The sequence below is a fragment of the Podarcis muralis genome, chromosome 5 (genome assembly GCF_964188315.1).
Source record: "Podarcis muralis chromosome 5, rPodMur119.hap1.1, whole genome shotgun sequence".
NCBI classification, from domain to species: Eukaryota; Metazoa; Chordata; class Lepidosauria; order Squamata; family Lacertidae; genus Podarcis; species Podarcis muralis.
This window is the reverse complement of record NC_135659.1, coordinates 80722016-80737505: the sequence shown is the minus strand read 5'-3', so window position 1 is coordinate 80737505 and position 15490 is coordinate 80722016. Positions and strand designations below refer to the sequence as shown.

The 15490-nt window shown below is 39.9% G+C and overlaps 1 long non-coding RNA gene across 1 annotated transcript in view; it reads right to left on the bottom strand.

Annotated features, from left to right (window-relative positions):
- Window positions 1-521: 521 nt before the first annotated feature.
- LOC144327848 (uncharacterized) overlaps window positions 522-15490 on the bottom strand; it is a 67843-nt gene continuing 52874 nt past the window's right edge. The window contains exons 3-4 of the long non-coding RNA XR_013393016.1: window positions 4269-4346; window positions 522-1107 (exon numbers count right to left, since the gene is read on the bottom strand). This is a non-coding gene — a long non-coding RNA (uncharacterized LOC144327848). The remainder of the gene's footprint in view (window positions 1108-4268; window positions 4347-15490) is intronic.

The following is a 15490-nucleotide window of genomic DNA, read 5'->3' as shown; positions in this document are numbered from 1 at the left end:
AGACACGTTCCAGGCGTTTAGTCAGTGGCAATAGTGCATCTTGGCACATTTACCCAGTAATTTACACAGGTTATGGGGACGCTTATTGGACAGAAAAAGAAAGAAAACCTACACATTTCCATTTCAGTGGGGCTCAGCAACAATACATATCTACTCTGACAGTGGGGATCGCTAAGTGCACTTTCTTTGGTATGTGAGAATTAGTTAATTCTAACCATGACTAAACTAGCACAGACAAACACACAAAGCAAACAAACACATAAGGTATAAGAGAAGGGGAGGAGAGGAGAGGTGTTCAGAGCTGCTTAGGAAGCCACACTAGCCTGCTCTTCCTCTCTAGGCGTACCTTGCAGATTAGGTCTCAGCAATGCACAGCTGAATTGGTGAGGACCCAGGCATGCAGACACTCCAAGGTAGGATGTCAAAAATAGATCTAAAAACATAGGAAGAGGAAGCAGATGTGGAGGCTACAATTTATAGGGGAAGGACCTCCAGAAGACAGAAAAGCAAACAAGTTTTACCTTTCCAACACAGTTGGCAATCCTGAAGAAAGAGGACTAGTGTGTGTGTTGAATCTTCCAGGTAAGGCAGGAAACAGTGAGACAGGGAGGTAGGCAGGAAGCCTGAAAAGGACCTCTGAGGAGTTGGAACCAAGATCTCTGATTCAGCAAGCAGGGATCCAGAGAAGAAGGAACCTGAAGTAAATTCCTGAAAAGGGCTTCTGAAGCAGCTGCACTTGAAGCAGCAAGTGACCATCCAGAAGTGCAGGAACCAGTGTTAGTGAGGGGAAAGCGGAGGAAGATAATGGAGTTAGACCTCCATTTAAGGGATTTTCAGCAAGCGATTTCAAGGAGAGTGGAACTGAGCAATCAGAAGAAGTGGTGGGATCAGGACCTCAGCTTTTGTACCTTTTTGGACAAAAGCTTCAAAGCAAATTCAAAAATTGATTGGATCAGGGAGGTGCCATTCCTGACCAGCCTTGCTTAATATAGCTCTGAAGCACATGGCAAGACGGGGTGGGTCTTTTTCTTTTGCAGATATAAGGCGGCATTCTTCACTCTTTCACTAGTCTGATTAGATTTTAGTCTTGAACAATGGTCACATTTCCTGAGGGAGGAGACAGTAATTATACTTGGATTGCATTGACTGGATTACATTTCCCAAAGCTATGACTTGTGACATCGCTTCCATTGAGGTGACCAATATTCCTTAAGCAGGCCTTTTATTGCAAAGTGAACCAAACTGAAACCATAAAAAAAACCTTATAGGCAATACTGGAGTGAAGCATCTCCCAGGCTCCTGAGAGAGCAGCCTGCCAAAATGCCCTTCCCAGTAAGCAACCCACCTACTGGGAAGCTGTCAGGCAGTTACTTTGGTGGAAGGTGGTAGAGAGTGCCATGGTGGGGAAGCTGCAGGCGTTCTTCACCCAGACAGCTCTTACGAGCATGAGCACTCCTGTGTATGCCAATCACACACACACTCTTGGTTTTGACTACAATAATTGTGTCACCACTTACTAGTTGAGTTTGCTGTTAAAGGCACTATATCATGCCCAAGCACGAGAAAGATACAAAATGTGAAAACACTATATATTTTAATTTTTTTGGCCATTGATACATATGAAGAATTGGAACATTTTCCCCTAAGTTTGTTGAAACTACTTTCCCCCAAGGACTCAAGATCACTGGGGCATGTTGGGAAAACACTCACTTGTAATAACCAGTGTACCATTATGCATATACTATTCATGGTCTTATGAGTCTTATGGTCTTATGAGTCACATTGTTTATTCCATTTAATATATATGGTTCTTGAGTACAACAGAATATTTGTTCACATTTGGTACTTGACTATTACTATATATGAACCCTTATTGTAGAGTACTTTTTCCATGACAACATGTCCAGGATCTGAGGAAGTATGATGTGGAACAGCAATGGGAAAGGGCTATTGCCTTCGTGTCCCCAACTGAGCGAAACAGAATGCTGAACTAAATGGACATTTGATCAGAGCCAGAAAGCCTCCTCTTATGTAGTTTGCGCCAGTGTTATTAGTAATCGGGCTGATGATTATCAAGAGGTCAACCTAGATAAAGACAGGTTTTCTTGCAATCTGTAAAGGAACTTACTATTTAGAGCCAACTCTCAGCCAAAGCAGCTAAGCTGAAGCACAGATTTTGAAACTGCAAAGCTAGAAAAATAATTACAATGACGGCACAGATTGTGCACATGAAACCAGACAACATACCACCCATTCACTGCAGTTAAAAAGTAATACATACATAGTTAAATTTCTTATTTTTGATCATATATGGGGAATTAAAACGCCTATTATCTGATGTCAGAGAAAGGCCACTAACCAGTAAAACAAAGTGCCACACTTCTTTTCCTGATACCTTGTTATATGAGTTACTTTAAAAGCTTGCTTTTTAAACAACAGTCTTCACTGGTGATATTCTGAACACAAAACAACCCAATGTCAGACCATATCACAGCGCTTAAGTAGTTGCACTCAGCAGTTGTATCAGGAGTGACTTCCAGAAGAGGCACAATACAGGTGCAATATTTCTAGCTCTTATTGCTGCATCTGATACAATCAGATACACAGGCCTATTTGTACTGTGTCATTGTCTTGCTCAAGTGGTTTGCTATGCTTGCAAGAGCTCTTTAAATGTTCCAGGATTCTTTAAGGTCAAATACAATCTCTGCATAGAAGATACTGTTTTGGGACTTGTCTTTAACACTAATATTAATTAATACTCCAATTGAAGGGCAACATGTTGCATCTATAACCCACATAAAAAAGATTCTCAGCTTCTAATTTCCAGGTTTGTTTGAGGGACACAAGCATGGAATGACATCATGGGCTTCTCAGAGGAAAGACATGGAATTGAGAGGGGCTTTTGCCACCTGAAGAGATTAAGAAGCAGCTGGCCAAACCCTGCTACTAAGATAAAACCCTGGGTTCTCAAAGCTAAGGTTCAATAGCTGAGAAGTGTTTTTTCCAGCACAAGAAGCAGCTGGCAAACCTTGCTACTAAGATAAAACCCCAGTTCTCAAAGCTAAGTTTCAATAGCTGTTAAGTGTTTTTCCTAAACAATACTGTCAGAGGATAGAAATTCAGGAAGAGTTGGTCTGATAAAACAAATGAGTCTTGTGGCAACTTAAAGATGAGCTACATTATTGTTAGTGTGAGGGTTCACTGGCTAAAGTCTGCTTCATCAGATGCATGAATTGTACTAGTGAGATCATTATATTAGAAATATATGCAGCGAAGGAAAAAAATTGTTAAGTGAAACTTTAAAGCAGGGATGGCCAAACCAAATGGCCATGCTGGTTGGGGCTGGAGTTGGAGTCCAAAACATCTAAATGCTCTGTATTCCTGTTGTAATGTCTTGTGGGCTAGGAAGTCCCTAATTCAAATCTCTCTTCAGCCATCAGCTTACCAGGTGGCCTAAAGCAACACACTATCACAGCTTCAAGGATGCATCTCGAGCTAATGTATGTGGAACACTTTTGACCACCGAAAAAAATACATAACAAAAAAAAAAGCATGGGAACATTAGGGAAAACAGTCAAATAGTAGAAAAAAATGTATTTTAGGAATGTCCAGATATTATTCTAATCTTTATTTACATTTATGATTGGCCCTAGAACTTTTTTCAGGGCTTGTTCATATTATTACCACTATTATTTATTAACTTTAATTAGCTGTGCCTATAGTCTTTAAGGAACATATCACATATTACAATTTCAATAATAGGATGCTCCCTGTGGTCTCACCAAATATGTTAAAATTAGGAGCGAGTTTTTGTTTTGCAACACTTTTCCTCTCATCATCCATTTAATTAATTAATTAATTAGTTAGTTAGTCAATGTCTATACTGCCCTTCATCTGAAGATCATATGGTGGTTTACAATATAATTTTATTTATCAAAGATTTATTAGAACTATACAACAGTGCCCAACTTTAAGAAAAATAAAAAATCAAGCCCCACTCAAGAGCAGTTAAAAACTTTTTGATTTCTGTCCTAGTTTAGGAAAACAGCTGCTGGAATGTAATCAAAAGATTAACATTTTACTAACATAGGACACAATCCATCTACATTAAACCTTATTGATTTCAATGAGAAACTTTCAAGCATATTGGTGCATCTCCTATCGATGGGACTTTGGCTAGAGTGCGCCCAGAATCTATGTTTATAATGAAAACTTAAGGAAAAAAAGTAATAATCTCTAAATTTTACTTTTAAAATATTTTCACTTACATGTCCTTAAAACTCAAGCATGCACAGATGATTTTTCAATGGCAGGCATCAGGATCAGTAGGCATTGTGTGTCACGTTCTGTCAAAGAAAATTTTAAAACTTCATGTAAGTATCATTGTGTTCCCCAACTTCATTTTCAGTAAAGCTTAATATGAGATATTAAGTAAATCAGCCCTGAGTGCTCACTGGAAGGACAGACCCTAAAGCTTAGGCTCCAATACTTTGACCACCTCATGAGAAGAAAAGACTCCCTGGAAAAGAACCTGATGTTGGGGAACACGGAGGACACAAGGAGAAGGGGACGACAGAGGACGAGATGGTTGGACAGTGTTCTCGAAGCTACCAGCTAAACTGCGGGAGGCAGTGGAAGACAGGAATGCCTGGCGTGCTCTGGTCCATGGGGTCACGAAGAGCCGGACACGACTAAACAACAACAATATGAGATATTCCAATAATTTAGTCAACGACTACTATTATTTTCACTTGTTTTACTTCCTTGTCTTTTATATTTTATTATTCCTTGTAATGATTGATGATAAATAAATGTTGATTATGTATTGATATTTGTTGACTATTTTATTTACATTCTTAAGAATTTGGGTTGGGGTTGATGACAAATTTTTGAACCTCATCAAGAGGTCAAGGCAAACCCTGCTTCAAACAAAAGGCTACTCAGCTACCACCCTCACATCCAGGCTGCTCATGCATGGAGAAAATAGGCAGGAATGGTTATTCTGGTTACCTCTGTTACTTTAAAAGAAAGGAGGAGATGACAACAGTGGAGCAGTAGAATAAATTTTCCAACTAGCTTCAACCTGTATAGGCTGAGAATCTGATAATCTTCTGTAGCTGCTGAAGGCCTAGCAACCCTGCACATAATTCAGCTCATCTCCCCCCCACCCCAAAGCATAAGGTTATCAGACCAGTTATCTGGCCACTTCTATTACTTTGGCCAAGGACACACACACCCCCCCTTGATTTACAAAAGTAGAGGACTATGCTTGAGACTACAGGCAGCTTTCTGCAGCTCGTATTCTACCTAGCGGAAGCAGGTTGTTGATCCTGTTCACCAGCACAGAAAGAAGTCCATGTTCTGCAATTGTGTCTGTCATAGTCTCAGCACTCTGAGCATTTTGAGATTGCACATCTATATCTGGGCCCTTTAAAACACACATTTTATTAAAGACATCCACACAAACCTATGACGTGAAATAATTCTGGCTGGGCATCTTTTCTGCTGCTCATGATGGTATACATAAGGTTACCAAGTGGTCTCCTATCCAGGCATTGTCCAGATCCAGATCTGCTTAGCATCAGCAAGGTTGCTAAAACATGGACCTTCACACCATGCCCAATAACACTGTTGAAGCTATTTAAAAAATCTGCTCCTCTTTTTAACATTTATATTCTTTTAACCTCCTAAATGGTATGTTTCAGAAAAATGACAAGAGTAATTTCTTAGTATAAGTTATATTCTGAATAAGCCATGAATACTGTAATGTCTATTATCAAAACAAGCAGAGACCCTGACAATTTCCCTTTCTCTATTTTATCCATTAAGTTTAGAGACTGGTTTAATTTATTTTATGACCATGTTGTAAATGGTATTATTAAATCGACTAGTTAGGAAGCATTCCTAATAAGCTATTCAGAATTACAGCAACTTAAGTGAAGTTTTGAACAACAGCTGTGTGTTTGAATTGATTTATTCAAAACTGCTTGAAGCAATGTGTAAAAAAAAAAAAAGTGAGACTCTTCCAGCTAATTAGAAAAATAAATTGCTCTTGGGAAATATTTATGAGGCATTCATATGTAGAAGCACACATTATAGTACTATCCAGAATTCAGAATTTCAAAATTGATACTTCTACTCAGACTACTTATAGATAATTACTAGTAGTCAGGTGAAGAGCTTTGTACAGGCAGATAATTTCTTAAGAAATTTAACTAGGGCCTTTTCATATCAACCAGTTGCATATGCATTTGCATGCAAGTTTAACCACTCAGTTGACAACATTGACAGTAGCTGTATTCAGATGAACTCACATTACCAATTAGAGGAGTGATTGGCAATATGGTCACGTAAAGATAAGCATCAAGACTCAACTGCCTCCTAATTACACACCTTTGTAAAGCTTTCTCTGTAAGAAACCCCCACTAGTCAGGGTGGAAAGAATGAAAATATATTTTCAAAATCTGAAGTACTATTGTGGAAATTCTTATGGCAGAATCATAATTTATTCTAACCATGTGAACAAACAAATCATTTCCCAATTAATCCTATATGGCAGCACTTTTCTCCTCATATGCTATAGAGGTGGGAAAAATTTAATTCCCAGTTATGTGACTATTAAAGGCACAGCAGCCTTGTACTTCAAAGAACCTGGCAATCACTGTCAGAGAAACCAAGGGTGGAATTCAATGTCACACTATTACCAACATTCCATCTGCATTAGCATTGCAGCTTGCCAGATGGAATGATCCCCTCTCTTCTCTCCCAGCATGCTATTCTGGGGGTTCTCCTGCCTGCCCCAAGCCAATTTCAGAAGGCACAGGGAATGATGGGGGGGGGGGGGGGGAAGCTCTGTGTGCAAGCAGAATTCCTTGCTCAGGTCTTCGGATGATGGAAGGTATTAGGTGAATCCCACCCCAAGAGAACATACATTGCTGCAAATTGCAGAGTATCAACCTGAGTGCAGAAAATAAAAATAAAATGTCCACCCCCAACCATCTCTGCTTAGTGGGCAGGTAGGATTATACTGATGAGAGCATTCCAGGCCCTGAACCCAAAGGGCTCCAAATCTATCCCCCTTAATAGAATCTGAGTGGAAGAGAGTAAGGGGAGATTGAGAATCAACAAAAAAATTGAAAGTTCTTAAAAGATAAAAATCAAGATCTCATACTATGCACCACTCGTCACATATAGTAGAATACAGGATCTATCATTAACACATACGCAACTGTAATCTCAATTTCAACCTCTCAAAACAATGCATCAGACTTTCAAATCAGACTTATATACAAGTGGAAAACTGAAGGAAATCCAGGCCAGGCATATTTCCTTTCAGGACAGGGCAAGCATCAGCATCCTCAAGCATCTGTCAAGAGCCCAACAGTGCTGATAGATCCCCTGTACAAAGCAACTGATTACATTCCCTACAGTGCCCTGGAATGTTCAACCTAGTGTTGCTCCAGAGAATTGTGGGTAATTTAAATGGTGGTTTGATTCAACCTACCAGTGCAGCTAGGTAAGCCTGCAAGCTGGAATTCCAGGAACGTAGAACAGATTCTACAGAGTGAATTTTGGAGATGGCTCTACTTCAGAAAATGTGGTCATCATTTGAAACCACTATAATGAGTTTTAAATATTGCATATGAAACACCTGGGGGGGGGGGGACAGGGACACACAAGCCAGTCCAAAAGAATGAAATCATGGGTGAATGGCAGAGTCAAAGAAAATGTTTAAAAACCCTCCACCAAAAACCAGGTTTCTTTTAAAAACTGGGGGTCTTGTATAAAGAGAACACAAATATTGGAAACATGAACCCAACCAGAAAAACTATAACAAAGGAGTAAGCAGGTAGATGGAATATTTCCACTGGGCTTCACTGCAGCAGATATTGGGAGTATATCTTCATAATTAGGTGACAAAAATGAGCTTTAGAAGCAATGAATATTAAAAAGAAACAAGTCACCAAAATTGGCAACTATCTATCTAAGTGTTCGTAAAAATATTCAAATGTGAAAATTATCTGTGGACTAAAATATGTGGCTTATTTGTGGCTTACCTTTGGTGGACGTGCCCAAGGATTAAGGCTTTCTGGGAGATGATATATAATGAAATGAAAAAGGTATTTAAATATACCTTCTTGAAGAAACCAGAGGCCTTGCTCCTGGGCATCGTCGGCCAACTGGTGCCAAAGAAGGATAGAACTTTCTTTATGTATGTCACAACAGCAGCAAGAATACTTATCGCAAAGTATTGGAAGACACAAGATCTACCCACTCTGGAAGAATGGCAGATGAAGGTGATGGACTACATGGAATTGGTGGAAATGACCGGCAGAATCCGAGACAAGGGAGAAGAGTCGGTGGAAGAAGATTGGAAGAAATTTAAAGATTATTTACAGAAATATTGCAAAATTAATGAATGTTAGAATGATGTTGGGTTGCAGCTAAGTGGTTTTCAGCAGTAATGTTATAAAGATGTGTAAAAATGGACTGTTAACAGGGGATAATTTAAAGTTATAATATATTAAGATTAAAGATTAGGATAAAAATAAAGAGGGAAAGGATTTGCTGAACCAACCAATTGAACTGGATACAAAAAAGGGAGGTGTGCGGGGGTCTGGGGAACAAGCGAATGAAAGATAAGACATGAAAAGACTGAATTGTTTTTAACTGTTTTTATTTTGTATTTTTTCTTTTTCTTTTTTTTCTTTTTGTAATACTTTGAAAACTTTGATAAAAATCTTTTTTAAAAAAATATATGTGGCTTATTGCTAAAACCAGCCTCTTTACTATAGAATTGGAATACATTGATGTAACATCAATATTCTAAAAAGGGTTCCAGGAATTCACATTTGCCAAGTAGCTGAACTGGTAATTTGAAGGCTGAAATCTTTAAAAGTAAAAACTAACTAAAACAAACAAACAAACAAACAAACAAACTCCACTACTGAGGAAGAACCATTACTGGAGGGTTTTAAGGGGAAAGCCCTACCTCATCTACCTCTAAATATAGGCATATGTGATCATATTATAAACATCATTTGTCAAAAAGTTTGACAATGGTTAAAACAAGAAGCATAACTTAACAATAAATGAACAGTGCTTAAAGTTAACAAACAGTGAAGTCCATCAAGGAACTCTATGATGTTGCTGTTGGTCAAATTATCAGGAATCTGAGCTGAATAGAAATAGACATCAAAGAATGTGTGGTGACAATGCAAAATGAACTAAAAACTTGCCTCCTGGGCTGTAGCAAGAAATCACATAAGAACTGTAAACAGTTTAATTCATAAGATAAATACTATGTTACGAGCGTGTTCCGTCACTCTGGTCCAAGTCGGCTTTCTGATACCCACAAAGTAAATTAGTTTGAAGCTCTTGGTTACTTCCTTCTGGGTGCCCTCAGATTCTATGAGCTGCAAGTAAGCATCTCTTAGGCCTTTATCAATCCAGTACACATTTCTGGGGAACTCTACCAGGAAGTGCCTAAGCAGCGTTTTGTATTGAATTAAATAAATTTGAGAAAGCTGCAAACTCTTGGAAAGCTGATGTGTCTTTCTCAAGCTCATCACTTGAGTGCTCATCCAAGATGAACAGAACTGTGAAAACCTAGTACTGCTATTTTTACCAGCAATAATTGCTCCCAGCCCCAAACTTCTTGTCAATCATTCTATTTTCTCCCATTCTGTCAGTCAGGTGGTAAGGGTGTGGATTTAGACAATGGACTAGATCAAGGCTTTCCTTCTTGATACATACATCCATCTCCCCATTTCTGCAGGAGTTATGTTCTGGTCCCCCATGCACATAAGCGAAATCATGCTTTCCACGCTCTCCAGCTCTCTCTCTCCACATAACTATCTCTTCAACCAGAGCTGAAGCTCTGGGGTCAGCTAGAGACTGGAGGACCGAGTGAGGAAGCAGCTGGTGCTGTTGCCCTACCCCACACGTCAGCTGTTAAGACAGGGATTCTGAGCTGTCTAAACAAAGCACCACTGTGCCTCAGGTCTCTTTGGGGCTTCCTCCGCTCTCACTGGCGTCCTCTTTGGGCTCATGAGCCACAAGAAGTCTCCAGCTCTCTCCCGCCATTTCCTGGTAAGATTTTATTTTATTTATTTGCCTGCTTACTCATTCATTCATTTTTCATTTCATCCCCCAACACAGCATGTATACATGGTTGCACAAGAGTAGAACACACAGAAGTGGAGGGATGCCTACATATACAGTATAAGGTAAAGGTAAAGGTACCCCTGACCATTAGGTCCAGTCGTCACAGACTCTGGGGTTGCGGTGCTCATCTCGCTTTATTAGCCGAGGGAGCTGGCGTTTGTCTGCAGACAGCTTCCGGGTCATGTGGCCAGCATGACTAAGCCGCTTCTGGCGAACCAGAGAAGCGCACGAAAATGCCATTTACCTTCCCGCCGGAGCGGTACCTATTTATCTACTTGCACTTTGATGTGCTTTTGAACTGCTAGGTTGGCAGGAACAGGGACCAAGCAACGGGAGTTCACCCCGTCACGGGGATTCGAACCACCGACCTTCTGATCGGCAAGTCCTAGGCTCTGTGGTTTAACCCACAGCACCACCCGCGTCCCGCTAATATACAGTATAGTGCAACCCTTTTAAAAACAACACTGAAAGTCATTTCAAAGTTACAATGTCGAAAGAGAGAGAAAATGCACAGCACTCATGCTCGGAAGACTCTACCACAACACCCAGTTAATGGCCAGATATCTAGATGAAAAAAAGTATTTCCCTGCAGGTGAAAGGAAAGCAGAGGAGAGGCCAGTCTAGCTGCCTGTGGAAGGGAGTGCCACACTTTGGGAGCAGCCACCGAGATGGCCCTCTGCAAATGTGTGTCCTCATGTCCTTACCAAACGTGCCTGTGAAAGTCGTGTCTGTCTTTTGGAATGTCAGCCTGTGGGCAGAGACTGTCTTGTTTTTATTTAGAGACTTCTTAACTGATAAAAATGCTTTAAAACAATAAGTTTACTTATCTCAACTAAGATATTTAGTCTTCAGCATGGAACGTCTAAAAAGGCTTATAAAATACGTGCAGGGGGGAAACTATTGTCTATAAAATTTGCACAATGAAGTGCCAAAACTGCATATTTCACATAGTTTTATCTTACTGTGACCTTTTACATTCCTCCAAACCCAGTTCATATAATGCCTTGTATTTCAGGAAAATGATACCTATTTGCTTCACTGCAAATTCTCATGAACGATTTTCAAGAGTAGGATTTTAACTTTTATTTACAATTAATCGTGGTCCTATTCATTTTGGTGAATAACACTGTAGGGCTGAAGCTGCACCTGAAAAAAGTGAGGGTTAAAAGCCTCAGTGTTCATAGGAGTCCACAGAACAGAGGTTTCTGCTAGCTTGTTTTCTGCCTAATTTCTACGTTCCCAAGTTGTGTCTCCTCTTTGGTGTTTTCATAAATTTTGATTCTTTCCTTTTGAATGTTTTATGGATTTTAGAAAGTGTAGTCAGTCTTCTAGATCATAAGGCATGATATAAAATGTTTCAAACCCCAATTTTGCACAAAGAAAACCAAATCTCTATGCCAAATTTGAAAATCTGCTGGATCCTCTTCACTGTCTTTCAAGTTCAATGTGGGAATATACTCTTAGGTATATACTATAAAAGGGACGCGGGTGGCGCTGTGGGTTAAACCACAGAGCCTAGGACTTGCCGATCAGAAGGTCGGTGGTTCGAATCCCCGCGGTGGGGTGCACTCCCGCCGTTCGGTCCCAGCGCCTGCCAACCTAGCAGTTCGAAAGCACCTCCGGGTGCAAGTAGATAAATAGGGACCGCTTACCAGCGGGAAGGTAAACAGCGTTCCGTGTGCTGCGCTGGCTCACCAGATGCAGCTTGTCACGCTGGCCACGTGACCCGGAAGTGTCTGCGGACAGCGCTGGCTCCCGGCCTCTTGAGTGAGATGGGCGCACAACCCCAGAGTCTGTCAAGACTGGCCCGTACGGGCAGGGGTACCTTTACCTTTACCTTTATATACTATAAAATGGGGGCGGATTAGCGAAATTGGACATGATTCATTAACTGTGTAAAAGTTATACAATACATCTAATATACAATATGGTTTTTGACATTTTAGTTTAATAATTTACACAAAGGAATCGGCTAGAGAGTAGACGAAACATAGCGATAGGTGAGGCAGCTGGCCCCGGAGCCTCACAGACAACACAATTTTATAATCATGTTTTAAGGAGCTTTTTAAAGGAGTTTTTAAATGTGTTTTTAAAACCAATTATTTTATCAATTTACCCAATGAAATTAAGGTAACTGTATCTAGGAAAGTGTAAAAACTGATTATTGTCTTTATAACCCTGTCACTTGTAGTTAAAAAGGAGCAGGTCACACTATACATGTTAAGAGAAGTGTTAACTTAAATTTAAGATATACTTGAGATAAAATCTTAGCTGTTGTCCACTTTAGGGTAAGTAAGGGTGAGACTTCAAAGGAACAATCAGGAGCTTAAAGCTCCCAGATTTTTCTTTGATTGAGCTACACATCTTCAACTCCTTCAAACCACTGTAGATTGAAGAAATGGGGAGCATTTGAAGGTGTGTTCCCACCCATCAACTGATGGGTAAGTGGGAGCATACCTTACTCAAAGCTTTCAAGAAGAAAGGAGTATTTTGAGAGGGTAATTTTGCTGTAATATTCCCATACTGAACTATTGCAATATTGGAATTAAGGGTGAATGGTGTGATGGGAGGACAGGATTTTGCCCAACGAAGTGGTTATTAGTGAGGGGGAGGCGTAATGAGGAGGGACTAAAAGAAGTGATAACAAATCCTAAGCATGTGGGATAATTTATTTTGATACTGCCATTTTTCATATTTCCCTTGCCTTTGAATGTTAAAACTATTAAAAACTAAGGTTTAAGTTAATGGGGCCACATGAATCTGAGAAATATTCCAATTACAGCTTTTACAACTAATAAAACAAGGCACACAATGACTTATCTACAATTTTAACAAATTTGGCATACAATTGCTTTGTACATTTAACACATGCACTATGACAAAAGCTGCACACTGCAAACACCGATAATGTAATATGCTAAGTAATATAATAAAAGCTGCCTTATGAAAATTTGATTATTTTCACAGCTACACTGCCTTTCCAAATGACATTAGTTCTTGCAAAGCATTATTCCTGACAGTTTTTTTCACAAACTAGCTGATGCAGATATAAGAGCATTTATCTATTAGCTGACCAGCCATGAAAATATTTCCCCTTAAAAGGGAGATGTTCCAAACACACACCTCTGGTATTCAGTTTCAGAGCAGCAGTATGTCAGTTCCTTGCTGCAATAACTATCCCTTTCATCCTTAAGACAGACCACATCACTCTAACACTTTCAGAACTGGCATCACTCAAGGTCTTGATGAAAACAGGACATAAAATTAACTAAAAACACACAACTTGCATCATAAAAACAAAACAAAAAAGGCTATTCCTGTCAGAGTATCAGCTTAGTTTGGTAGTTCCATTCACATCCCAAAGGAAATATTTTAAAGTGCCCCAGAAAAATTTGCAGATCTTCTAAGTATGACGTTTTTAGTATTACTAAGGCACTGCAATTTGCATGAACTTCCTCTTTTGTCCTCTTTTTTAATAAGTGAATCAGGTTTTAAAAGAGCACATTCTGACTCATTAATCTCAGAACAATGTTGTACTAGTATAGCCTGTTGTACTAGTATAGCCACAGATTCTTCAACTGATCTCATTCAGAGTCCCCCCCCCCCCCATTTGTTTGGATTATTTTAAAAAATTAAAAATAAATCTGGTTCAAGCAATTAAGCTTTTTAAAGCTGACAACAATTTTTCCCCAAACTTCACAATGGCAACACTACTATTGTTGTCAGGAAGCTCAAGGATTCCAGAAAGATTCAGGGTGAGGGAGAACCCCCAAATAACATAATGGCATAACCTACTGATTGCTATGCTGCACCAGCAAAGGTTTTTCTTGATACGTTCTGGGTCTCCCTCCCCACCCATGGCCCTTCCCCCACTAAAATTAGGTTTGAAAGAAGACTTCTGCTGTGAACCACAGAATGCCTTTGCGCCCAAGTTTACTTGCAGTGCAAAGGGCCATTTTTTGGTGTGTGAAGTTTAACAGCTGCAGAGAGCCAGCACCAGGATTAGGCTTCAGATAAGCCTTTTGAAAGCCTTATTACAATGGAGGTGGGGTGATAGCAGGCAGTTGCAGCTTGGAAGGTAAGGGTTACCACTCCCTTCCCAGCTAGACAGCACTCCCAAAATTTCCCCTCTGCTGCTGCAATTAGACTTGGAAAGAGTTTTCTCTTGTTGAAGGGTGGGGCAGTGATCTTCCTGGAGATTGCAGCTGCAAAGGGAAGGTTAATTCTTTTTTTCCTAGCTGCACAGTCCAGAAAGCTCACCTTTTCCCCATTAAGCTTTATAAAAAAGTGAACACCTCATAATACGTTGGTTCGTCTCAGCTTTCTCAGAAAAAGCTTTATCTTTGCAGAACCCTCATACTTAGGGCCTGATAATTTCATAATGCTGCCCAGTTCAATCAACCATCCAGGCTCCCTAGGGAAATGGACACTTCAACACATGTTCAGCAAGTTCATAAAGAGGCTCCTGTGGTTGCTGAAGCCATTTCCACCTCCAGAGTTGGTGGCAATTCAGTTTCAACTAACAATTCAACCAACCAGCTCACTTCAGATAAAAGTAATACCTGACTTCCACCAGCTACTGCTGACTTCGGTTCAGTGCTGGTTGCTTAGTTCCTTTAAGAGTAGATACTTACTGCTACAAAACCCACATGCTTTTACTTCAATACTGTGCAGGACAAAAATGATGTGACAACAGTATGAATACAGATGTGAAGTTGTATGGGGGGTGGAGAGCAAGGAACAGGAGGACATCCATCCCATAGAGCTAAATTACATGTTTCTCCCAAAGAACCCTGAAAGTTTACCCCTCACACAGCTACAATTCTCAGCACTCATAACAAACTGTAGTTCTTGGAATTCTTTGGGGGAGCCATGTGCTTTAAATGTATGGCATGAATGTGTCCAAAGACAGTGACTGTGGTAGTGTAGCTACACCCATGCAACAGGGCCCCTTGCAGTTTGGTCAAAGTCTCTGTCCCAGGCAATTGCTTCACCCACAACAGCAAAAGTCTCTCTGCCTGCCAAGACAGCAGCTGAAATATCACTGCAGAACTAAACAAGTCAGCAGCTCTCCCTTCCCCACATGATTTTTATTTAGTCATCAACAAGTTTTGAAAAAGTTAGCTTTTGAAAAACTATTCCAAGAAATACATGAACATGTTCTGGTGATAAACCTTCTATCTAGTGTTACTGAAAGCAGGAAGCTTAAACCATGGTATGTGATAATATCTTTGAACTTTGCAAAAATGTGCAGCTTGGGTACTTATGATTAGCAGCCCTGAATAACAGCATTAAGCAAGCATTTTTAAGTCTTATAATTTAA